The sequence below is a fragment of the Vanacampus margaritifer genome, chromosome 12, assembly GCF_051991255.1.
Source record: "Vanacampus margaritifer isolate UIUO_Vmar chromosome 12, RoL_Vmar_1.0, whole genome shotgun sequence".
NCBI classification, from domain to species: domain Eukaryota; kingdom Metazoa; phylum Chordata; class Actinopteri; order Syngnathiformes; family Syngnathidae; genus Vanacampus; species Vanacampus margaritifer.
The window spans coordinates 19,842,223-19,867,660 of NC_135443.1; the positions used below are offsets into that span (position 1 = coordinate 19,842,223).

General features: G+C 39.9%; 1 protein-coding gene across 6 annotated transcripts in view; it reads right to left on the reverse strand.

Annotated features, from left to right (window-relative positions):
* Nucleotides 1-25,438, reverse strand: part of zmiz1a (zinc finger, MIZ-type containing 1a) — a 151,372-nt gene that overhangs the window by 50,303 nt on the left and 75,631 nt on the right. The gene's annotated exons all lie outside the window — the stretch shown is intronic.

The window sequence follows — 25,438 nt, forward strand, 5'->3', positions numbered from 1 at the left end:
GATGCTAAACTGACAGGAGCGTGGTGAAAATCTGCGGCAGAGTGTTAAAGAGAAGAGAATGAATTTGAATTAGAATTTGAGTGGATTAGATATCACACTCGTCTCAATTTGAGGGGGCCTTTTTTGCTTATAGATTCAGGAGGGTAAACGTTTGACGAAGGGCCTTACGTCGCTTCTGAGAGAGCGAATGATAAAGATGGCGGCGGGCGGGATTGAACAGATGTGGCGGGAGGGGAAAGTGGCGCTCGCCCGCCAGTTGTGTGTTTGCCAAAGCAGCACGCGTGCTCAGTGGGCAAATGCAACAGTGGCGAAACGCAGTTGGCAGACATTAGCCAACATGTTAAATATACCATCTTGATGTTAATCACATCCTTTTTTTCCATTTAACTTAGCCGAGGTTTTCCAAATTTTGCATAGTCGAAATATGCAAAATATACTCCAATTGAGCTTCACTAAAAAATTGTTTAGAATCTGTCCAGTTTTGAATGAGAAGTTCTAACCAACATCATGCTAAATTTAACCCCCCGCCACATCCATTTTTACTTTTACCTCCGCCAAAAAAGTTGGGTTCTGAATGCATTGATTTTGAAAATGATTTCCAGCAAATGATGAAAAATACATCAAATATTTATTTTATTATTTTTATATATTAATTTTGTTGAAGTATGAATACATAAAATGTCATTTTTATTACTAACAGCAAGATTGGGCAACATTTTTTCTAAATTTTGTGTGATGAAGATCATCTTAAAGTCCCTGTAAAATTTCTTCTCAATTTCACAAATTGCCAAAGTTGGCAAGTATATAAATCCAAAAGCCATTCCCTCTGCTCGGAGAGTCTGCTGAATGTGCTGAAACTACTCTCCCGTTCAGCTGTCAATTAAACGGCACTGCAACAACCTGTTAAAATGAATGGTATATCCAAGTGGTGCAAGGGATCACAAAAGGCACGGTTCGGATCGGATCACGGAATTGAGTCACGGATCGGATCGTTTTTCGGATCAGCAAAAAAAAGAAGATAAATAATACTTTGTCTTCATTTATTTTGTAAAACACTTGTCCCCCATTAAATAAAAAATATAAATACATTCAAGATGTCTAATATATCCCTTTAGGAATTAGGATCACAACTTTAAGTGCAATATGAGGCAGAAACATTCTTATTTTATACATGGCACATTTATAAAATAACAAGGTATTAATGGCTTAAAGTTGTGTTCCTAAAATCTAAACGGCTATGTTTGACATTTTGAGTTGATTGTTGTTGAGGTTTTTTAATGGGCAAAACTGTTTTAAAAAATAAATTAAGAAGTTCTATTTATCTGTTTTTTTAACCATAATGAAAAGACCTCAAAGTGCAATTTAAGGCACATTCTCTTCTTTTAAACGTGGAGAGTGAATTACAAAGTAGCCTTGGTCCAGAATATTGAAAAGAATTAAAGCCAGGTACCAGCTTTCAAACTAATTTACAGCTAGCAGCCAGGCACTCATAGGTAATGCTAACAGCTAGCTGCTAGCAACTTAGGTCAGAGACTTTTGCTGTATCATACATTGGCAGCGTAATTAATTAGCTGTTTCTTAGCGTCCTAAATTAGCGACTGAATATGAGTTTGGGATAGCGTTGTGTTGATGTTGGTCGCAACTATAATGTCAATCAACTTCGATAAAGAAACGCCTAAAGGGGAAGTCAAGCTAGCCATCATGCCACGACGTGGGAAACTTCAAAGTAAAAGTCTACTAAGGCTATTTGCATTTGGTAAAGTTTATTTTGAAGTTAGTCTAGGGCGGTGTGTTATGTTGAGTATGTTTCAGCTTCCTTGACATGTCTCAATGGTGTCCACTGTGAATGAGCACTGGTTGCCCCGCCCCCACCAATCAATCTGCGGATCGTGGGCGATCCGAACCATGGGGCCTGTTTCGAACCGATCACGGATAAATGATGATCCGTTGCACCACTACTATACCCAGCATCTATGTCATGTCTACACATGACTACATGTTGGAACTGCGAAAAGTGGCTGAAATATATGACGCTTGGTTGTCAAGGAACATTTCCACACCGCAACAACGAGGTACTCTAAAGAGGCCATGCCAAGCTGAAGTCCCGGTTCACACAACAGCTGTCACGTTGGACTTTTTTCTTCTTCTCACTTTAACTCTAAAACTACAGAAAGCTTGATGTACACAAAAGCTACTGAAAATAATGTCTAGGGGGAAAAGCCAAGAAGAATGCATCCATTTTCGTACTTATTCATTCCCCAAATATGTCAACATTTTCCCAAATATTTTTCAGTGACTAATGCAGTAAAATTGAGCCTCATGCAGGCGTTGCTGTGCATTTTACTGCAGATCCAAATAAGGATTGTTGGACGTCTTCTCTCCATCACACCCATTGCTCTTTCTTTCCATATTTCATCCCATCATTTCCTTGTTTTTCCCTCCCTCCATCTCTCTATTGTCTCACTTCCATCTCCACCCTCTTCATCCTCGCTTCCCTCTCCTCGCTCTTTCAACCCCCCCCCCCTCCATGTTCCCTCTCTTTCTCCCTCCCATTCTCTCTCCATTCCTCTGGCCCTAAAACCAGCCCCTCGGCCGCCCGCTTGCGCTCAGATGGCTGTTACCATGACAACCCCCTTCTTTCAGCTCTGGCAAAAAAAAATAATGAAGACAATGTGTTTTCCATTTAGATGAGTTTTCAGGCGCGGCAGGGAGATATGGAGTGTCCATCTTGCCTCCTCTTTCACTACGGAGGAAATGTAATTAAAAAAAAAGAGTTTCTAAGTCTACCTCTTTCTGTCCGTCTGTCTGTCTGTCTGACACGCGCGCTAGCAGCTTGTAACGCAGCCGGTTGGTAAAGTGAGCTTACTATTGTGACCGCAGCCAAGGAAAGCAGCAGGGAAAACGTCTGGCTGCAAACAAACGGGGAGGAAATGCAGCAAAAGGTGGAGAGCGGCAGGTAGAAAATGAGAAAAGTTCTTCGCGCCGCAGCTGCCAATTTCTCCATTGATCGATTACGCAGCACAATGAAAGGCACGCTTGGAAAATAATGAACATTGCAGGTTTCTTCGAGAGGTTTACGGGAATGAGAGATGAGCATTTCGCAGCATCGCACTGCAGGCCGGGAATAAATGCTGTGACCGGTGGAGCCTTTGTTTTGCGGGTGATTGACTTAAACATAACACAAGCAAGGCTAAACACTTGTTATCTACTTTAAAGCTTAGACCCAACAGGGAGTGAATTCAGATGCAGCAACCGCAAAAGTATAGCATGGTTGGGGTTTTTAATAGTTTTTAGAGAGGACTATACTTAATCCATGGCAATATTTGAAGCAAAAAGCAGCTCTGTGTGTGTTTAGCACGTCTGCCTCACAGATCCGGGGTTCTTGTAGTGAATGTCGAGTAGGTCTTCGTGTGTGCAACTCAGCTGCTTCCGAAAAAAAATACCAAACATGTTAAGTCAACTAAAGCACTCTAAATTGGTTACCTCGGGATTTTCTAAAAGTTCCTATTGAAGTTTCATAAGGACCCAATCACAGACGTCTCGAAAACATTTTTAATTTTGTCCAAGGTTTGGTAGTGCACCCCTTAATCTAGTTGCATTTAGCATATAATTTGGTAGACATTTCTATAATGAGTCTTAAAATGGCATGCAACAAAGAAAAAGCTGCTATTTTGGTTACAGGTGGCCATTTTGGCACTACAAGGTGTAATGAAAAACGAAAGAGCCAAAGAGACAATGCTAAATTGCTAAATATTGGTTTCATGAATGTGTGTTGTTAGCACATGGAATACTAATACTTAAATGTACTTATAACTACATATATTAAACAGAAGGGTGATGCTAAATTACAAAATATTTTCATTTTATTATGGGCAGAGCATGGTGGAAAAATTATCACGTGCCATATAACGGCAAACTAATATCTCAGTGACAGCAACACCCAGATTTTTTTTTAATTAAGCCTGTAAAAGCAGTTGTACTGAGCAACATGAAATTTGGTTGGCATGTCTATCATAAAAAATAATAATAATACAGAAGCCATGCGTGAAAAGACACAGGAAGCTATCCAGCTTTGTTTAAAAATAATAATTTGGAGGACAGGTAATACACATTTGATCAAATTGCTACCAAATTTTAACTGCATACTGGACAAATGAGCGACGCAGTAGTAAGAAAAGTTTGCATTTTCGCCATTGCATAAAGGCAGAGCAAGGCGGCAAAGTTTAATGATGAACGGCAGAAAGTGGTTTCCAAATTGCACGGCAGGGCCAGATGAAATATTTTTGCAGGTAAGATATAGCCCACAGGTTGTCAGTTGCCCAACCCTGGCATAAACAAAATTCCTGGTGACAGTAGTGTTCCAATAATATTCATTGTGTATGAACAAAAACACCAACTTATAAACATGTCGCTAAAAATACTATTGCCTGCGTAAGTACACAAAATTATACGTTTTTGTGTATTTATGAAGTGCTGAAGTATTTTTTCTGGATTACAGCCTCTGGTGCTGGATGTTCCGTTCACCAAAATGAGGTTGCAGAAGACGAAATAAAAAACACTTGAAGAAATTAAAGTTTATTGTGCAGTCTAAAGGTGGTGAGTCAATGAAGTGCAATAATAAATGAACGGAGAGAGGCAGCAGTATATTAAGTGTATGTCTGTGTGTTTACAGTGGAAATAGTGAGTCAGGGACATTTTCTTTGGGTCTCTTTTCCAGTATTTATGGAGAGTGGTGAGGAACAACACTTCCTTGCCAGCTTTCCGAGCACAGACTCTCTTGCTCTCTCGTTTTCTCTCTCTTCCAGAGCCCTGCAGAATGGGAACGCTCTGCCTCCAATTGAGCTTTTCCACTTGGTGCCGCCCAAACATTAAAAAAATAATAATAAAAGATTCTGGTAAGGGGAGCAGTACTGATTCAATAAAACTAACTAACCAATCCTAACAAGACTAAACTTTAGCCGTTTTGCCATTTTTTGCGCATTATCTGAATGTGTGAAGCTGCAACGGCTGCGTGAAAGCAACTCCTGTTGGAAACCGACCAAATGTCTTCTTTCAGCCAATTAACTGAGACAAACTAGCCTGCTGATACTACAATTCTCTGCAACATGTTCTGCATTAAGGTCAGACAAGTGTTTGGTGTTCAATTAGCACACTCCATGCAGAAATCCACACGTTTTAGCATGTTTTTTTGATTGAATTCATCAAAATTAACACGTTACAGCCTTGGCCCTACCAAATTACAACACAGCATTTAGCTTCATGTCCTCATAAAGTGCCTGCCACTCTGTATTAATTACATATAGAGCAGAGTCAGCCTGATATTAACTTGCCCTGCAGGGAGCGATGCGCGCGTAAAGGTACTCAGCGCTAAAACACCTGATCATTAGCCATCACGTCGCCGTCTTGCTGGCTTGTTTACACGCCCGCAGCATTTGATCCTCAAAAGGATTCCAATGTGGGGCTTGCATGATATATACTTCCATATGTACACAGTGATGGCAGCCTTTTGATGAGTAGGTTGCCTATACAGAGAGGGGGGGGGGGGGGGAGTTCCTTAAGTGCCCCACTGATTCTTCCCACATGCAGCCATATTTGATGTACAGCACATAGCGGCCTCTATATAACACGCTCCAGGCAGTCATTAAGCAACAACGCGAGCGCCACCTATATGTTACCTCAATGTAACATCCTTGCTCATGTTGCACACCCGCACATAAATCCCACTGGCTCAAAATCGCCGCACTCAAGCTTGTTTACTGATGATCCGGCGCGAAGACAACGGGCTGCGTTTGCGCAGGGTGAGAGAGAGGGGAGAGGTGGTCAGGGAGTGGCGTGTTGCAGGAAGCTTTTATTATTATCAGCCATTGGAAAAGAGCTAGGTGGGATAATTGGTCTCCCTAGCTCAACACGCAGCATGCATTTTTAATGAGGCCCACACTGTTGCTGATTTCATATATAGATTGCAGATTACAGCCAAATGCTGGTCCTTTCTACTGTAGTGGCGGTGATCATGGTAAGGAGGGGGTCTGCGGAACAAATACAAATGTTGAATTATTCTCTTGCCTTTAACTACTGTTGCTTATATTATTAGCAGTGAGGCACACAATTGCGGTTTAAATATATTAGCAGGCTAAATTGAATGTGGGAGGGCAGCATGTGCTAACAGGTTATTCTTAATTATTTTCCTGGCTAACTTTCTAAATTTGTATTTTTTTTCTTTTAGAAAATGCTTAATTCTGTCTGTTGAGAATGAGAAAACAAGATGTTTATATGCTGAAAATATTGTAAAATGTTTTCTGCTCATATCAGTTCATAAACATACCTTCTAAAAAACAACTGTCAAATAAAATTAATTTAGGCAAACTTAGCTAGATAGCTAACCGACAGACAGACATATATTATTGAATGTTTGTTAACCAGCTAGCTAATCAGTAGATAGCTCGATTCAACTTAGCTTTGCTAGCTAGCTCAAATATAACATAACATGTATGTAGCTAGCTTGCTAACTATTGTAAGGTTAAGAAATAAGTAAGATTTAAGTTAATTCATTAAAATATATATTTACTTATACATTTATGTTTCCGGAATTATTTACACATTTATACATTTTGGTCATTTTTTTCTATACAAGTAGCTAAATTGATGCTTTGAATCTACTGTTCTCATTCACTTGCATTTACCTCAAGTTTGTTAGCTCCTTATTGGTTAGTGTTGGTCAGTTCATAAGTTGTTAGGAAGTGTTGCGGCTGTAGTTGATGAGTAAACAGCGTTGTTCCAGAAGAAATCCGTCTTCATCCTGCTTTCTCATCTTACAAAGGGTGTTCCATTAACAACCAACGAAACCTCACGTTAGGCTATTTTCTATATACAGTAAATCGATAGAATAGTTAGGTAGAAGATATACTTCATGAAGGTTAGGCAGCTAAATAAATAGCACAGGTGAAAATATTTCACATATTTTGATTCTATACCGCACCATCTGACCAGAAACTCAATGAGACTGCTGTCCACGTTGTATTTTCTTGTATAAGCCGGTGACTCAATGCACAACCAGCTCCAGAAAAGACTTGTGACCTCTCCAAGTGGCTGCTAATGTTCTTAGTGACCTGAAAAGAGCAAGCCTGTGTGGTGTTAGAGCGGTCTCAGGCTGGCATTAGCGAGTGACGCACCCGACTGAGGGAGAAGTTAAGAGACTAACGGCGGCGAGCAGAAGCGCCAGAGTTTAAGTGAATTAAGCAAACTAATTCACATTTAGCTGCAGCACAAGTCAGGCTCACTGCACGCTGGAGGGCGCGGTGAATGGGCCGCCACCTTGTAATAGCATTAAACACCTTCTGCAGTGATATGTGGAAGTGTGCAACGCTGCGAAGGGGCTACAGTGTTTCCCAGCAATACACCTTTTCATAATGTTTGTAAATAGTAAGTGCTGGGGTTGACTACCGCTGACTTACCTGAAACAATGACTAAAATGTATGTTTGGGGCTTCTTGAAAAATACCTCCAATATTCCAGCAGGACTTGTAGGTGAGGAAAATATATGGGGAATTAAGCTTACAGGTTTGTTAAAGGCATTGTTAAAGGTATTTTTAGAGTGTTTAGTTGGGTTGTTTTAACCCTATAAAGCCTGAACCATGAAATATATGAAAGAAAATTCTGATTCTTTGTAAATAAGAGTATTTATTGGTCCCTTTGAACAAATGAAAAAATGTTGTTGTTTTTTAAAATCAACTTCCACATATGACTTTTGATTTGTGTCATATTTGATACATCCAATCACAATGCTTTAAATTATAACTGTCAAAAATAAAATAATAAACAAACATATCAAACATACTGGTATTTGCAATAATCAGAAAGAACATTTCCCACTAATAATAAGTTTAGGTGCCTCTCCTATCTCATTTGGGGTTTGAAAGCGCTATATAAATAAAAATGACTTGACTTGAGCCATCAGCTGGGTGATACTGCCCTCTAATAGATTATCCGTGCAATACATGTGTCAGATCATACACGCCAGGAATTTAATGGGGAAAAAATATTATACTTGTGAAATAGAGGGCTCAAAATGTCATGTATTTAATATGATATGTTTGGCGTTATAGGGTAAGTAACATAATAGCAACCCTCTTAGCTAACGTTTGTGCTATTCATTTCACTGTCAAAAAAAGCATGTCATTAATCCGAGCAACCGAAAAGTCAATTAATTAAATGCCATGAGTATTATTTTATGCACTCTTTCTCTGTGCTGCTGCTCAATGTGTGTTCACGTTGCAATTGTTTGAAGGTTTATTATTATAAAACATTATTGCTCATTTCTGTTAGCATGTTTGAGGCGTTTAGCAGTATCTTAGCATTAAGCTAGCAGAGGTTCACTGTGGTAGGGTCAAATATTTGGGTGTTACAAATAAACACCTTAAAGGAAACAAGCTGTCTCTTATGTGAGGATTGAAATGACAAAAAAAACACAAGTTTTATAAGGTCTCGCTATATTGCAAGTGGATCTGTAAGAACTGTACTCGCCATGGAGGAAGATGGCACTTTAGACAAAGAAAGGCAGGCAGACACAGCTAAGTTTGATGAATGACGAGCCTTCTTGCTTTTCTCGCTACTTCCTTCAGGGACCTCCCGCTCCCCCCTCCTTGAGGTCCACAGCACGGGACCCATCCATCAAGCCCACTAACATCCCGCTCGCGTGAAGGCTAACGGAGAACCTCACCGGCCCTGACGTCGCCTCGGCCCGTTCCCTATGCAAGCTGCTGTTTGCTCTGCCCAATAATCCTTCAGCCTGTGCAATGTCACAGTGTCACAGGCTAATACTCAGGTACTTCATGCATCATTTAGCGCCGGAATGCACATCGGATTCAGTGCACAGGCCATAATGAGCTGACACCAGAGAAATGCTACTCTATATTACTTACTTTACTTGGCTGTGGGCTCTGTGTTAACACCGCCAAATACATTCAACAACACCAGGCGAGCTTGTCAAATGTTTCAAAGGAATTCATACCCCCATTTTTTTTTTTTAAATAAAGCACTAGATTAGGTTTGAAGTGGATTTTCCAGCTACACATGCACGAACCACATGCGCTCAGACCAAATATCCCCCATGACAAATTTGAGCAACCATAGTGTTTCAATTGAGAAATAATATTTGCCTGCATCTTTAAATTGGTTCAAGAAAATGTTCCAAATCCTTCGGGGTAGAGTAGACAGACTGCTTATATTATTACTCATTTTTCTTATCATCATACTATTTTAATTTTTTAAATGAGTAAAACAACTCCATGCAATATGTACCTGTATTTGTGTTTCCGTTGTCTGGAGACTGTGTGCATCCACCCAGAGGTTCGATGCACTTTATGTCTGTATTTATTTCATTGCCATAGTCAAATCTTACAAAATTCTCACAAGGTTCAATTTTGTCACACAAGAATTAAATTACATTTTATTTATTGCCGTCTCTAGAGTGTCTGACATTCTATCAAGTGTCAAATTGCACAATTTTTTTTTCAGATCTTGCTACTACTGTTATCTCAATCAGGCTAATTTAAAACTTCTTTGCCCATGATTTGGCAGCTACTTTCTACATGAAACTACAATCATCTTAAAGACCCCCTTTTTTCTGACCTATACAAAGTACCAATACCTCTAGGAGTTTTTATAACTACTCGTATAATTTTAAACAAAGATCTATACATCCTAATACAGCATTTCCCTTTAAAATCGCATGAAATTAATGGCAATTTCACATTTTTAGTTCTGATTGTTGCGAGTACCGGCACCTTGAAATAATACTGGATATTGGCCCGATACCGATACTTGGTATCAGTACTCGCCCATCCCTACTAAACAGCAGTGTTGATTATCATTAGAACAGAACTTGTGCATAAACACAAAATGTAACATTACAATATAGCCACCATAGCCAAAATAATTCACTTATGTGCTATGCTAGATAAAAAAGCAACGATTCAGTAACATCCTGCTGAAATGAGGCAGAGTGGTTAAGAGACTGTAATAAGTTTTGACCCTTGGGGTATTTTTTACCAAAGCATTTTGCAAACATTGCAGCTAGACAGCCTGGGAACTGTTTTAACTTGTGGAAAAACGGCATTATATGGCAAAGTTCAAATAACGGCCAATGTGCCGCCATCACTCCAGTGAGCGGGCAGCCCCGCCCTTTCCTACCCAGCGGCCTCTCAGCGAAACATAGCACTGAGCAGAAATATCTGGATCAGACAAATGAATTCTATTTTGTGACGGCAGACAGACCGACCCACTTCATCTCATCTCTCCTTCTCATCCTCCCTCCCCCGCCCGTAATCCCAATCATGCAGGCGGACGGCGAGGAAGAGCGCGTTTGGGGGAGAGATGGCGGGGGCTGGAGGGGGGGGGGATTCTTGCATAACAATGAAATGGGCTTGATGTCATCCCGTGGGGGCTTGAGATGGAATGGACTGCCCAGCGGCTGAATCAACACTTGTTGGTCACGTTGCTAATACTGCTCAACATAACGGATGAGGCTTCTATTGGCTCTCTTGGCGGCCTCGTTTCAGCTAAGAATAATAAACTTTACAGCTGCAGAAACAAGGAGCCGGACGGCCATTTGTCTCCCGATTACATGAAGCTAACTTGTAATTTAGCCTCATCTCCTGTGTGTGTCTTCAGTGGACATTAGAGATGTGTGTGTGTGTGTGTTTTCCGCACTACAATGTGTGCTCTGTATTCTTGACGATAACTGCTGGAGGAGAGAAAACAGCACTCATTGATTTTGTGTGTTTCTCCATTGCAAAGACTGGTCCATACACACCCACAAACACAAAGACAAGCTAAGGGGGTGCACATTGTGCGCACACACACACACACACACACAACACACACAAACACGCAACATTTGTGGTCGGCTGCCACTTGAAACGAGGCAGGCAGGTAATCATAGCTGCCTCATTACTTGCCAACATGCTCTCACACAAGCATGCACATAAGCACATGTATGACAAGAATGCAGAGCTAAATGATCACATGAAGTCCTTAAGGTACGGTGGAAGCTCCAAAGTCATAACCAGCCCCATCGTAAAATCTTTATGAACTGTACAGGCATTGTTGGAAGTATCATTTTGACATTGTATGAGTGGAAAGACAAGCTATCCACTGGATAATGCAAATATTTAATAAAATTAAAATAAAGTAACAAATATTATTTCTTTGAAGACAAACGGCAGATATGTTATGAAAATGTGCAAGTAAAACTGGTGGAATTATTTATATGTCTAATAAATATAATTAATTGTGCAGGTGCATCTTAATAAATGTAAATAGTAAATATGAGACATTCAATTTAGAACTTCATTCATTTCAGGAGTTCAATTACAAAAATTAAACTAATATTTTTCAAATGTAATAAATGTAATAAACGCACAATACGCAAAAAAAGGGGGATGGGGTAATATTGTAATTTCTTGAAAGAGATTTTTTTTGCTATAAACTATAATCATCAAAATTATAATAAGGTCATTATACTGTGTGAAATACACTAAAGTAAAATTTGTTTCACTGTTCTAAATAAACTACTGGTATGAATGAAGTTTTCGCGAATCCCCATTAAACTGCAAAAATACGACAAACTTGAAACTTGTTTCTCAGTCTACATGTAACAATTTCACAAAAATATTTTACACTAATTACTAGTACAGGGGCTTCTCGAGTTCCGAACATCCGACTTACAAAAGTTCGTAGATACGAGCAATCACTGAGTGAGGTCCACAAATGTCATAAAATGCCATATTGCATTTGCAAGGTCATATTTTTAAGTGTGCGCCACATTATACATTGCGGTAGCAGCACACTCTCTCTCTCTCTCAATTTTTTTTTTAAATTTCATTTATGTATGGACAGTATGTCTGTACAGTATATACTTTATATAATTAAATGTTATTGAATTTATTTCAGATTTTTCATATATTTAATGAAATTTAATTCTAAAACAAATTTTAATATTTTTCGACTTACAAACAGCCTCTCAGAACCCATTTTAATTGTAAGTTGAGGACTACCTGTGTACTAGTGAGCAGACACCATTTCCTTTGTTGCAGTATGGTTATTATCACACCTTCCTAATTTGTCGTGGTGCCTTTCTGTGGTGGTCTCCCACAAAAATCACAAGAAGTCAATGAAAAAGCATTAAGTAGACAAAACAATTGCAATGGCATGCTGTCAGTCTAATTAGGAGCCAGAGGGACGCAGCTTTGATCAAATACCAGCTCGGCTGAATCAGAGGAGCAAATTGATTACAACAACAAAATTCAATCAATCAGAAAATCAAACACTATCCAAGTGTTAAGATAATGTTTTCGCTCCTCTGTTAGTGATTCAAATATTATTTTATTTATTTTTGTCGCAGTAATTGATTCACTTGGAAAAACAACCTGAAAGTCGTCATGCATCATCGTTGCTGACGGCCAAGTGACAAAGAGGAATCTGATGCCGCGGCGCGGAGCATGTGAGCACCGGGCCCCCGAAAATACCACGACAGCTGTCAACCTCACGTCAGCGCCAAAAACTTAACGGCAGCATCTAACAAGAGATTAAGGAGCCCTTAAAATAATCGAAAGCAAAAGTGCCCTGTGACTAGAGGTGAGATGGAGGACATTTCGTCTGGACACTTTCAGAAGATATCTACCAATACTAATAACTATGTATCTTGTGACTTGTAACTTTTGGTCTTGACGCAGCCCATAGGCGGTAAACTACTACAAGTCCAAACCCACAATTTGAACTCGGGAGCATGAAGGTGGAAAACATCAAGCCCTGATGACATGGAACCATTGTGACATTTCAAGGCAGACTCACAGGAAGCATGTAAGAGACACATGAGCGTATAATGGAAAGCACGCTGAGGAGGAAAAAAAAAACCTTGGCCTGTTGACTAAGGAAAAGGTACTGTGGAGACGGGGGTCAAACGGAATAAAAACAAAAAGGAAAGACAGACAACACGCCTTACGTAACGCTCTTACTGCTCGACTGTTTTCCAACACGTTAAGATCATCCAGGCAGCTGTTCCGCATTACATCTCGACACGACACTACATCAGCAAGTGTCTTTGCTCACTACAAACTTGAGACCAGCGCAGTGTAAATAAATTTTAATTTTGATCATCACTATGGTGCTTAATTTTAATGGCTTATCCAGAGAGTAATAAATATTTAGCAGCTGCTATTTAATCAAGAGATGCATGATGCTCATTTTAAAGCTGAAACTAATCAGGTAATTAGTCGTTACCAAAATGACTTAGCTGCACTAAGTAATGTTAGAGCGAAATTTTAATTAGGAAATAACACATTTAATCATGCCTTACTTCTCTCGCTGTCCTAAATCCTGGCACACCGATAATAATGAAACACAAGCATTTAGTGACAGTTTACATGGTTGTGTGCGTAACAAAGACTTTGCTTCAGTGTCTACGCTAGCAAGACTGGCGCTAACATTAGCGTAACACCTCTAGCAGATTGCTGTTCCCCAGATTTTGGAATGCAAGTCAATTTTAGCTGAGAGCTACTTGTTCTCAAGACATTTTTAAAAAGCAGTTAAAACATTTATTTAGGCAGGCATTGCAGCAAAGCGCTTCACAGTTTTTTTTTTATCTCTTGTGTCTACAAATTCGCTTATAGCACAGCTGCTTCAATCATTTGTCATAGGGGTTAACTGTACCAATAGCAATAAAAAAAATATCAACTAAAAATGATAAATTATATTATATATTTTTTATTTAGGTCTGTATAGTCTCTATATGCTTATACTGTAGTCCCAAGGCAACTGGACTCTCGTCTTGTTTGTTGAATTGTTTTTGTGTCCATAAATTTTCACGTAATAGAACATATTACTTTAAATAACCAATGTTAAGAACTGTGTTTCATTTTATGTGAAACGTTCTATGAAGCACATTGCAGTAGAAGCACATTACTTTGTTGTTAGCATTAGCATAGCATTAGCATTCTTTCTCCAGACACAGCTTGAATGCCCTCTTTCTGTTGACTACTTTTGACAGTCGTTTGCGGCTGTTTCCCTTCTTATATCAATCTATTCATGAAACAAAATATAGTTGAACTGAAAAACATCTCATTATTCAATTAAAATGTGATTAACTGCATTGAATTATGAACAAAGCCTCTAATTAATGAGATTATTTGGGAAACGAGTCCCGCCGCTAGTTGTTGTATAACCATTGTGCTCTTGTGCATGTTAGTGTGTGAGTCTGGGGGTCGTCTGGCCAGACAAGACTCTAACCTCCCCCTTCCCCGCTTCCTCCCCCTTGCATCAACAGAGCAACAGATTGACCCCGTGAGGCCCCCGGAGCCTCACAGGTGACCCGTAGCTGAAATTCGAGCCTTTAGCTTTCCACTCAGAGGTGAAAGCAGACATAAACAAGGCAAACACGTAGCGAGACACCTGCAGCACAAGGAGGGTTGTGTCATTATTTGCGCACGCTGGCATCAAGTGTTTCTCAAAAGAGGCAACAAACATTTTGATCTGATCTGTGTGTGTGTGCGTGCGTGCGTGCGTGCGTGCGTGTGTGTGTCTGGCATCCAGCCCCCCGAACAATCTGCTTCCTTCTGACAAGTATTTCAAAAACTGACCACAAACACAGTTTTGTGATCAATAGGGACTTTCCTAATTTAGCCGAGAACTGTCATTCAAAGTGACAGACTTCTGGGACTAGTTCCAATGCTGCTTCACATGAAAGGAGGCGGGAGAGCAACAACTTGCGATAATTTGACATTTTAAATAGAAATGCATGGGTGCAGTCAACCCCAATGCATCCTCCTGGGAATCATAACAATTGTTTATGACTATACACAATGACAAATATTGGCATACTCAACTTATCCCTTGGGTTATCTACAGTATGTAATAGCAGCACCAACTTTATTAGAAGTCCATAACATTGGTGGAATATGGTGTTGTATTAGCGTTAGCTTCTATGCTATCGTTATTGTTATCAGTGCTGGTTGTAAAAACTTTTGTTTTCAACCTTAATCATTTCTTGGCAATAATATGTTATATGTGACCTCACTTGTCCAAACATGACATTCTGATTAATATTACAAAATCCAGCCGTTTTTATCCATCCTAGGAGGCGGCCATTTTGCCACTTGCTGTCGACTGAAGATGACATCATTGTTGCTCAGGGCTCAGGAAACGACCAATCACAGCTCACCTGTTTTCTGAAGCTGCGCTGTGATTGGTTGTTAACAGAGATTTGAGCAACATTGATGTCATCTTCAGTGGACAGCAAGTGGCAAAATGGCCGCCCCCTGAGATGGATAAAAATAGCTGGATTTTGCTGTTTAACTCATATTCCACTAACGCAATATTAACCAGAATGCCATATTTAGACTATCGAAGCTGCATAGAACATTTTATTGTCCCCCCCCCCCTATTTTTTTTGGGGGGGGGGGGACTTCCCCTTTAAATGAATCAATGTTTATTTAAAGGCAATGAGGTACACTAGTGGTTGTCATGTCTACCTTACAGTCAGAAGGTTCTAGGTTTAAATCCCATTTGGTACAAATTTGTAGATTAGCCTACATTTGGCCAAGGCTACTTATTATTGTCTGGGTTCAAATCTCAGTTAAGCCCCTCCTGTGTGGAGTTTGCATGTTTTACCTGAGTTGTGTGAGTTTCCTCTGGTTACTTTTGACTTCGTCCCATTGGGCATTGAATCTATTACTTAATTAATTGCTTTATCACACTTTTTGGCATCTTGTCTTCAACTCACCCAGTAGCTTGTGGAGCAGCGAAATGTCTGGCCAACAAGACGATAATCTTCATATCTGAGCAAGTCTGGCTTTGACTTGACTTTTATCACGTTATAGTGACTACAAAAAAAACACAGACATTATGATATTGAAGACTTTAAATTGTTCATAAGCGTGAGTGTGAATTTCTGTTTATTTATATAAATTGGTTTGCCAATAGTCAGCTGGGAAATGTTCCAGCTCACCCATCACCCTAATGAGCTATGAATGAATGAAATGTTGTAACAATATACATTCTACATTCATTTGCATTAGATTACGGTTAACAAATGCAGGGGGGGGGGGGGGGGGTTCTGCTGCAGTCACTGTTTTTTCACAGCGGCTTACGAGTAAATTACAGCTGTAGGGGGAGCCCCAGAGCAAGTATTACTACAGCATGTGTCATCAGAGAGCTAGAAGAGACTGCGGTAAAGTAAAGATGGCGGCAATAGCTGAAGGTTACGCTGGCACATTCATTAGATGAACGGACTGCGGCACGTGGACGTAAACAGATACGCATGATTAATGTGCTCATGTATGGAAGTGCGCTCGTTTCCTCCTCACAGTTGATTACGAGAAGCGGGGCCTATCTCTCCCCCTTATGTGAATTAACTGTGTTGCTTCAGCACTTCACCAAATGATGAGGCCACCCACCCCTTTTCTACTAGAACAGCAAGCCCATGGAGAAAACGCCACAGATTCGATCCAGAGCCCTTTTAGTTGAAAGGCAGATGTGCTAATCACTACACCACCGTGCTGGGCTGTTTCAAACTAATCACAACGAATATACTAAGCATTTTTGATTTACTGTAAATGATCAAATACAAATTGTAATAAAATATTTTTTCTTTCTTTAAGAGTTATCAGTGGCTAATAATTGCAATTTAAAATATTTTATATATTTTATCAACGCATTTTTTTTAAACTCATTCACTCCCAGCCATTTTCACTGAAGCAACCCACTTCACTCCCGGCTGTCTTACAGGATTTTACTTTGCAAGTCCCATAGAATATTGTGTTCTATTCCTATAAAAACATGGAACCTACCAAATGAAAGATTAGTCTCTCTTCTTTTGTCAGGGAAAAAAAAAGTACATTTGTATCTGTTTCCGTTTTGCAGTAATTAGCAATAGAATATAGCTAAGTTACATTATTGTTCACATTCCTTGAGCATTCAACCCAAATTTTAGTAGACTTGAAGCATCTATTATTGCATATTAGGGGGGAATTAAATATAAAGGTAAAAGATTAGTTTCCGATCGAACACGCTATTGATGACATAGCCGTAACACAAATGAAATAAACAGGAAGTGTAGCTGACTGTAAAATGTATACAGAGGAGGAAAGGGAGCCTTATCTTTGCAGCAATAAGGATAAAGGCTCTTTTAACAGGATTTGGCCTGACCCACTGCGTTATAGCTGGAAGCTGATGCAGCAGTGGATCATTTTTCCTCTCCAAATCTGTTTTGGCATGGTCAGGAGTGCCACAGTGTGTGAGTGCATGTGTGTGTGTGTCTTGGTGGGGAGGGGTTAGGCCGCCAGCCGAGGAGAGAGCATTGTGGTCCAATCTCGAGCGTTTTTTAATGGTGCGACTCTGACAACACAAGACCGGGTCTTCCCTCACTGCTCAGCTGAGCAATCAGGTCACCTCATCTTGACAGACAGTAACACACACACACGCACACACACACACACACACACACACACACACACACACACACACACACACGCACAAAGACGTAAACATGCGCAAGTACATGCAGCCCGCAGCTGTTGCCAGTGATGTCAGTCCCGATTTGGCCAAAATAGTCTTTTGTTTCCGAGCGGCCACACAAGACCACAGAAGAGGCTTCATTTGCCAGGGTAGACATATTGTTTCTCTCCAAAAATAGTTTTGATTTGTGGTTAGTTATTGGTTTGGGATATCCAAAATGTAACTGGCGTTAATAATACACCAAAAACTGACAGAAAGAAAAGTCAAATGCCTCTGCCTCGGTTTTGCGATTCATAATTCGACCAGGAAACTAATGCTTTGATTTTTCTTCGCGTTTTTTCTGCAGGAAGATGCAACCATCACTATGTGCATCATCTTCACTTGTTAACCATCCTGCTAGGTTGGTTTCTCAGGAACAGCAATAATGTCCCTGGGTTAATTTGAACCAGAGATTTAATGATGAAAATGCATCCCAATATACATTATAAACTGCTTTCATTGCAAATATTTGAAATGAACCATTTTTAGCAAGAGTCATCATGAAATGCTACTATTTATAGTCTTTTCACTTTCAAATGGGCCAATTTGACCCGAGATATGGTTGATGTTCCAAATGCTTTACAATAAACAATGCTTAAAGTGTGAAGCATTACATCATCATTCCGTTAAGTCTTTTTGTTGTGGTTATGCTATCAGTTAAAAGGCCTTGGAACAACTTGTACACAGGTTATGTCAGAAAACTTCTAGGATTGGTGCTACAAGTTTTCCCCTTCAATGAAGGTCATACAAATAACCAGCACATTTAGATCCTGCAATAATTGCCTTATTCAGTGTGAGAGAAGAAGTGAAAATTGTGGCAGGACAAGTTGTGGCTGCTTCCAAGGAGAACATTGCCGTGCCGTAGCAACCCTGCTTACCTCTTCCCCAAGCTCAAGGGGCTCATCCGGAGGATCCATTTTGAAGAAAACATCAAGATGGTGGATAATTCTGGAAGGAACCTTCCAGGAGTGCATGAAGGGGTGGCAGAGAAGGCTGGGAAAGTCCATTAAGCCTCCAGGGGGAGGGCAAAACACCAAACATGGAACTTTTCTGACACACCTCATATATTTCCATCATTTCCTATAGTAAGAGTAACCTTTCCAGAACACAGTCTAGTGAATAACCCCAAAAACAGTCTGGCAAAACGTTCTTATTTTCACTTGTCTTATTCCGTCCTATATCTGCATGTGTGCGTGTATTCTCATGTCAAAGGCCCAGCCAAGTGCAAATCTTGGACCGACCCCATCGAGGAAATGAGAAGTTGTGCTCGTGCCCGGGAAGTGTTCATACTCCTGCACTGTCTGCCTATTGCATTTTTCTCTCTCTGCGTGTGTTTTTCTCCCGTGTGTGCTCTCAGGAACACAGCTGACATGCGATACAAAGCCGACACGACACACTCTGGGCCTATTACGCCGCTCGTAAATAATTCTGCTTCTCTTGACATGTCACGCTGCGGCTGGTTATGCTCCGGAGTTGATTGGGTTTGTTCTGATTACAGGCCAGTTGGTTACAATGAAGGGCTAAACGGCCCCACACTCCCTTTTGTCAGGCAAACGTGTGCGGGAGATGCAAAATGTCATCATCAAAGCACATCGGCAAAGGCGTTGATGCCATCTGTTAACAGCTATTAGCGTGCGGAAGAATGATTACGATGCAAGACGCTTTTTGGTTGGGTTTTTTTGCACACGGCGCCTCGTATCAGCATCGCGCTCGACGCTTGAGCATCAGTTTGCGTTTGTTGCCTGAGAAGAGTTCATCTGAAAGCTTTCCTTCTGCTAAGCCTCATAAAATATTAACATGATAAAGTCGTGTTTCATTTCCCCCGAAGGAGGAAGCGGTGCTGCCGCGGGTCCCTGGTAAACAAAGCCGCCGGTTCTCACGAGTTAAATGTAAGAAAGAGCCATTTTTCTGATGACACAAAACCAAAAGAAAATTACTATGTCACAATAATGCTAAAATGTGGACTCTTGGCATGTTTAACATCTGGGCTGTAGGGAAATTCCGTCAGAGAACAAAATGCAGCTTGTTTACGTAAAACGGAATCAGTACATGAATGATAGACAGCCTGTAGCAAAGGCCTTAAATTGTTCAGGAAAATATGCTAATCAAATTTACTGTACTTAAAGCATTTCATACTTTTGTTTTCATTTGCGAACGTATGTTATTTACGCAGGCCATTTCATGAGGCAGTGGTGTCACAGTGACCTCCTGGAAGCAAAGTGTGCAGCCAGTCAGTAATGTGTGTGTTGATGACAAAGTGAGTAACATGCAGGTGTGCTGTTTAGTGTCGTGTTTGCAATAACCATCACTTGTTGCACCAGAATGCATTATGGTGGGGTTTGGCTTTCAGAATAAGAGCATAATACAGGAAGTGCATTGTTAACTGTGTTGTTGCTGACGTAACAGTATTCTTCATAGAATTCTGTGATTGGGTTCCCTTACCGATCTGTATTTGGTTATTAATTCCTTTAAAAACGAAAAAAAAAAAAATTCTTAACTTCCACCGAATAAATTTGATTGCAATTAATGACAGGGTTCATGTTTTATTTCATGTTATATTTATATTTAAAAATGGAATTAGATTTTTCTTTTAGTTCATACTTTAGTTGTTTAAATTATTTTATAATTTTTTTTTTAAATACAGTGGACCCCCACATACGCACAGTCCGGCACCCGCAGATTCACATATTCTCTGATTTTTCCCCTAAAAAATATTGTGAAATATTTTTTAGGGATGACCGAGTACAGATACCAAGAAACGGTATCTGTGCCAATACTAGCCTTATTTTAAGGATTTTCGTGATGGTGGCTGATACCAATGTTGCCGTTTTACAATCAAAAACTAGGAATTAGAAGAATAGAAAATTGCCATTAATTTCATGCAATTTAAAGGAAAAATACTATATTAGGATATATACTGTAGGTCTTTCTTTAAAATGATCTGTCATTGTTTATTCGAGGAATTTTATGTACAGGTGGTATCGGTATTCCGTATCGGTGACTGCCCAGTTGGGTACTCGTACTGGTATCGGTGTGAAAAAAATACACGACCATCCCTAATTTTAATGCATCAAGTACTCGTGGAGGCTGTCGATAAAAGCGGGAGTGCACTCTATTACAGTATTATCAGATGTGGCCTGAACGTCCTTCATAAATGGACCTTTGATTTGTTAAATACAAATAAAGAAATAGAGAAATGAACTATAAAATAAAGGCTATAAAAATAAATCAAATCTTACACTAAATTGTCTATAGGTGTGAATGTGAGAGTGAATTGTTTATTATTTGTGCTATACAATTAAATGCACTGCCTCTCAGTCTAGAAAACAGGTCAACTAGAATATTTTCCAGCTCACCCGTGACCCTGAGGACAAGCACTATACAAAATATATGAATGAAATTAGCACATCAATTTTTCTATGTGGCGCATTCAGCGAACACACAGGTCACAATTTAGCAAAACTAACTTGGTGGGTGTAGTTTCACACTTGATGGGTGGGCAGGAACTCCAGAAACTATTTGCATACAAAAAATTTAAAAGTCAATTTTTCATGATACGTCTCTTGTAATTCTATTAATTAGGACTGCTGGTATGCCTCCACGCACGGCCAAGTAGAAAGCATAATAATAACATGGTACGGGGCTTATCGGGCAGCAGCGCAGCATCTGATCGGAGGTCAGATTTGCGCACCCCGCCAAGATATTTTTAAAGAGCGACGTGATAGGCCTGTTTAGAGAAGCAATTTCTCCAGGCAGAACAAAAGGGCAGAGTTCACACAGAAGAGAAAGCTGGCGTCCAAATATGTGAGCAGAAAATGAGGGCTGTGAAGTCAAATAGAAAATCATTGGAAGGGATTTTATAGACTGCAGATTTAATGTCCATCTGATGGCAAAAAAAGAGATCAGAATTAATCCTCTTAGTTGTTTGTTTGGTAATCTGATTTTGTCAGATTTTTCGGGCTGCTATCTGAGGTTGCGGTTACTGATGCCGCTTGTGGACGCATTGTGGCAATTTTCACCTCCAACGCCCCCCCCCCCCCCCCCAAGTCCTCGCCTCTGGCGTGTTATTCTCCACATATTAACAACATATCAGCAGACTAAATCACCCAATCAAGAAGCTACTGTATGTCTGCCTGTGAAATGATTCCCCCACTGTGTCAGAGCGGCACACTATGCTCCAAATAAATGACCTACTTTGCACATTAACACACATTTACATGCAGGGCGAGATCAGGGACAGCTTCATCGTTTACGAACCCATCTCACTCTAAAGTGCAATACGCGGCTCCGGTCCAATTCTTAGAAAACATCATCCTCGTCTAACACTGCGGGCCAAATTGAATAGCAGGCATTGCAGTGGAATGGAAACGAGGTAATCTCCCTTTAGAAATATGAACATCATGTCCAGAAGGTTCTATGGTACTTTTAAGGGAAGGCGGGTCTGAAACCAGAGGGCCACACTGATGAAGCTTAATTTCCAACAAGCACCCTTTATCTGGGCTGTGTTGGCATGAAAGCAATCACTATGCAGCATTATAACATATACATCTGACATCTTAAATAGCCCAAATTGAGAACAACATTTAAGTGAATACCAACCGTCTAAAATGTTAACACAATACCAACAATACCATACTGACATGTCAAGGAAGCTGAAACATATTCAACGTAACATGCTAAGCCTAACATCATAATAAAGTTTACCAAATACAGTAGTAGTACATTGACGGCAATGCAAATAGCCTTAGTACACGTTTACTGTGAAGTTCGCCCACGTCGTGGCGTGATGGCTAGTTTGACTTCCCTTTTAGACCTTTCTATAATCGTAGTTGATTGACAGTGGAGTTGTGACCAACATCAACACAACGCTATTCCAAACTCACGTTCTATCGCTATTTGATATTGCACTTAAAAGTTGTATTCCTAAATCCTAAACAGCTATATTAGACATTTTGAATTTATTTTTATTTTTTTATGTAAAGGGAAAAGGCGTTTTACAAAATAAATCAAGACATTAAATCCTACATAGCTATATTAGACATTTTGGATTGATTTTTTATGAATTTTTTAAATGGAAAAAGCGCTTTACAAAATAAATGAAGACAGTTCTATTTATCCCTTTTTTTTCTTTTTTTTGCTGATCCGAAAAATGATCCAATGATCCGAAAAATGATCCAATCTGTGACTCAAATCTGTGATTCGATCCGAACCGTGACTTTTGTGATCCGTTGCACCACTAACAGTTAGTGAAGTCACGTTTCTAACAAGCATAAGTTTGTGAGTTTGGTACAGATTGAAAAACCCAAGCTACATAATTAGAATGACAAACAACTCTTTATTTAAATGGCAATTTTTGTCATCTACTCTCAACATGCAAGTGAGGTTTCTCTGTCAACCAATCATTAGACAGCACATGTCTAGTTCCACCCTAAACAACCCAACAATAGTTAAATACTTTGACTGGTGTGCTAACAAAAGCCTTGTTGGCTTTTGTTAGCAAAAAGTTGGGCGGTATGTGTTGAATATTTTGGAATCGTTTACAGTGGAAAAACAAAATGTTGAAATGCGAAATAAGGTTTCACTTCTCCACATACTTCTCAAATATGGGAACAAGACTAAATGCCGTACCAAACTGCAAATGAACTGTACTGTTTGGTTATAACTGGAATTTTTAGTAGCTCCACTTTCAAACTTTTTTGGGCAATGTAAAAACTCAAACATGTACCTTACCAAACTGTACTTTATGGTGGTAACGGGGCTTTAGATACAGTACATCTATCAACTTTGAACAGAATAAAAACAAAAATCTACAGTAGATGCTATTGCAAACGGTTCTCTACTGTCATTAACTGTAGTGATTAGTGGTAACACCGATTTAGATAAACTTATTCACCTCACCAATATGGAAAAAACAAAATATCAAAATGAATTGTATGGCTTGGTGGAAACGGGCCAATTACACAACCCTCTAACCCTGTTAGTGAATGAATCCATTATTCAAAGTTGCCGTGAGAACACCTTAGCTTTGTTGAAATGCACAAACAGGCAAAATACTGATAATGAGCAAAATGGCTCCAATTAAAAGAAAACGAGTATCAGCATCCTGTTTGTCTTCAACGTAATCTGCGCGATGTGAGCATTGCTGGCTGTGTAGTGTCATGCGACTGCTCGGGCACGCAATGGAACACAAAGCAACACAAAAAAAATGTCAACATGGCTTTGGACGCACGTCATATTGACTTGAGGGAATGCTTGAGTGCACAGCCACACGCGACTTGACATGGATGAATGTGTAAGTGCTGCCTCTTTTTCCATCCATCACACACACACGAGCTAGATTGCAATCCATGATTGCTCATGGAGCATGATAAGAAAATGTAGTAGATGCGTAATCTGATATGCATGACTTGAGGTTTCACCGCGCCTTTCTTTTTTCCTCTTGGAAATCGCAGGTTGCATCCATAATTTACGGAGGCTTCCGTCTGTTTTCCTCCCTTTCTCCACTCTGCCTCTCAATCCCCTCTGCCTCACCCCTTCCTCGCCCCGCATCTCACTCCTGGCAATCTGGCTTTTGCAGCTTAGCTCATTAGCATATTGCACAATGTGCAGATGCCACCAAAAATTATTCACCTTGCAGCGTTTTTGATGCTGTTGTGCACAAACACAAATTACTCTGTCAACAATTTTGCACAGCGGCCCAAAATAAGGTAGTGGGACAAAAAGTCTCAATTTTGGTCTTGGGTGTGTACTTTTATGTCCTTTTCCACTGCACAGTGCCGGTTTGGGGAAAGCTGTTTTCCACTGATGCGGGAAACTGCAAAAACCGCGCTGCATTAAAGGCATCAGGAGGAACGCTAACCAACAACAAGGGAATGTCAACTTTATTTAATTATCAGCAAAGAGACCAACTGAAAGTGCACGATGCAACAAAGTGGAGGCTGTAGACTACAGTAACACTCATGGACTGAAGGTATAGCAACAAGATAAACTTTTCTAGCAATTTATATCATTTAGTAAGAAGAAAAGATCACATTAGCATGTGACTTTTGTTCTGCATATGTTCTGCTCAGTAGTGAGTCAAAGTTTATATGAGAGGTGACAGAGGGCTGCAATGTGGAGACTATGCAATATAATACAGCATTTTCAGCTCACACAAACATGTGAGTTTTGTTTTGCATATGTTCTGTCCAGTAAGGAGACAAATTTGATGTGAGAGGAGACAGAGGGCTGCTGCAGCAAAGTGGACAATGTGGAGTATCAGTATAATGCTATATCTTTTGGAATGAAGTTAAAGTATGAAGATAATCCTGGTCATGTGTGTTTTGTTTTGCATATGTTCTGCTCAGTAAGGAGAGAAATTAACATGAGAGGAGATGGGGCAGCTGCAGCAATGTGGAGACTATGAAGTATAATACCGCATTTTCCAAGATAATTGACAGTAAGAAAATAAGATCACACGAGCATGTGAGTTTTGTTTGGCATATGTTCTGTCCACTAAGGAGACATGTGGAGACTGTGGAGTATGCATTCAGAGCTAAGGCACAGGAACATCTAACTTTAGCATGCATGTTTACTTTATTGTTGTCATTTGTAGAAGAACATGTCATGTCAATGTATGTTAAGGAGACCAAGGACTGCTGCAGCCAAGTGGAGACTGTGGAGTGTAATAATACTGCTGCTAAGGCACAGCAACAGGTTAAGATAATTTAGTATGTGTTAATTGCTGTCATTGTTAGCTTTATATTGTAGGCCATGTGAAAAGGAGGCACTATTAGTGTGAGGGGACACTGAGGGCTGCTGCAACAAAGTGGAGACTGTGGATTACAATACTGCAGCTTCCACTGTGAATATAACCACAAGCTAAGCTAAGGAAATTTTTATACACGTATATG